This window comes from Vicia villosa, linkage group LG2 (assembly GCF_029867415.1).
Source record: "Vicia villosa cultivar HV-30 ecotype Madison, WI linkage group LG2, Vvil1.0, whole genome shotgun sequence".
Taxonomy (NCBI): Eukaryota; Viridiplantae; Streptophyta; class Magnoliopsida; order Fabales; family Fabaceae; genus Vicia; species Vicia villosa.
Genome location: NC_081181.1, coordinates 96,726,175 through 96,728,110, shown reverse-complemented (window position 1 = coordinate 96,728,110; position 1,936 = coordinate 96,726,175). Strand labels below are relative to the sequence as shown.

The window sequence follows — 1,936 nt, the reverse complement described above, 5'->3', positions numbered from 1 at the left end:
AAGATACATAAGTCATGAATAAATATGATATTTGTAAATAGACATAATAATAATAATAATAATAATAATAATAATAATAATAATAATAATAATTCTTTTCACCATATAGACTATACCAATTATAGACATATGAGAGGCTTTTTTGGCTACTAACTTCTAGTTGAATTTTAGTGAAAAAAGTTTTTCTACTCTTTAATTATTTCTTTTATTAGTAGTTATGCAATAAGGTCCTATTCTTTTTGAGTTCTCATGATATTGTCCTGTCTTGTGGAAAATTTCTTCGATAGCCTTCGTTATTTTCAGAAATGTGACTCACTTACAATCCACCATCATTGTGCAAACTCTATTTATCCGTAATATCAACATTCAAACCCTTAACTGCCTAAAATTTAATGATTATGGATTTACTCGTGTTATACTATTTTCTTCATTGTATTTGTATTGTAGAAATTTTAGTTCGTTTTCATGCTTTTTAATGGTAAGCTCTAGAAATGCGAACTTTTAGAATATTATTTTTATTCATGGCCTAGTAATCACAATTGTAAACCATTATTCTATTTCCATTAAATAACTAAATTTCTAGCATGTTGTGCGTTTAGTCCATTTTAAAAATCCATATAGCTGACATTTTCCTTCAAAACTATAAATATTGGGTTGTTTTTTAGATTTGGATTAATTTATTGATTTTACAATGTAATGTTAAAATCACCCTCGACCACTACTACGACTATTGACAATCATCACTTTGAGTACCGTCAACCACTACCCACTAATAATATGACAATCTATGATCACCATTTTATCCATCCATGATCTTCAATCGAGTCAACATCAACTTCTATTATGACTAAAATTCATCCATTGAAAACCACCACTTTAATTGTCACTTCATCCATGTTTGATCACCAATCTAACAATCATTGTCAACCATACGACCATCTACAATTATCACTTTGATATTCATTGTTCATCACTTCATCCGCCTATAATTACCAATATGACCACAACAAACCACCACTTTAATTACCACAAAAAATACTTCTAATAATGTATATTTAATTTTGATATTTGGAATTTATTTTGGTTTTTAAAAAATCGTATAACTTAAAACTGAAATTACCTTTGATTTGAAAATTTTAAAACTTAAAAAAAAAATTGATTTATGAAAAATTTAAAACATAAAATAGAAAACCACACCGAACGGAACCTTAGATATTTGTGTTATTTTTAAAGTGTAGATATAGTATGTCATAACATAGTTTTATCACATTTAATAAATTATGTTGTTTTCTATATAAAAAAGATTGTTTTCTACATTAAAAAAACAAAATGTTTTCAAATTCAACCAAAATCATTCAACATGCTGGAATAGCTCAGTTGGTTAGAGCGTGTGGCTGTTAACCACAAGGTCGGAGGTTCAACCCCTCCTTCTAGCGATTTTGCAATAATTTTTTTGATTTTTATTTGGTTTATTGTATGAAACAACTTGTAAATTCTCGACTCAACTAGATTTAATAGACCAACTCTCTAGTAATTTACATACTTCATTAGCCTTAAAACCAATTTCATAAGTTTTTGTTTTAAAATTAACAAAAGTTATAATTAATTATAGATATATTTAGAATAAGGTTTAATGTTTATTTTGATCTCATGTCTTCTACTCTAATTTCATTTTAATATTATAACTTTAGAAAATGACATTGGATTCATTAATTGTTCAAAATGTATCATGTTTTTCATTTTCTTCTAATCTGTTAGTCAAAGTCAATAGAAAAATCTTTGTGATACTAATGTGAGTTTTCAAGTGGTTAAATGTAATTTTCTTTTAACCTTGTTATTCATAAACAAAAGATGAAGAATACGAAGATGTACTGAAATCCAAAAAAGCTTAAACCCAAAAATCATAAATCCATAAAAAATCTGTACTCTTTTTCAC

The 1,936-nt window shown here is 26.5% G+C and overlaps 1 non-coding gene across 1 annotated transcript; it reads left to right on the top strand.

Annotated features, from left to right (window-relative positions):
• Positions 1–1,362: 1,362 nt before the first annotated feature.
• TRNAN-GUU (transfer RNA asparagine (anticodon GUU)) lies at positions 1,363–1,436 on the top strand. Its single transcript has one exon. It is a non-coding gene; the product is annotated as a tRNA-Asn (tRNA).
• The last annotated feature ends 500 nt before the right edge of the window (positions 1,437–1,936 follow it).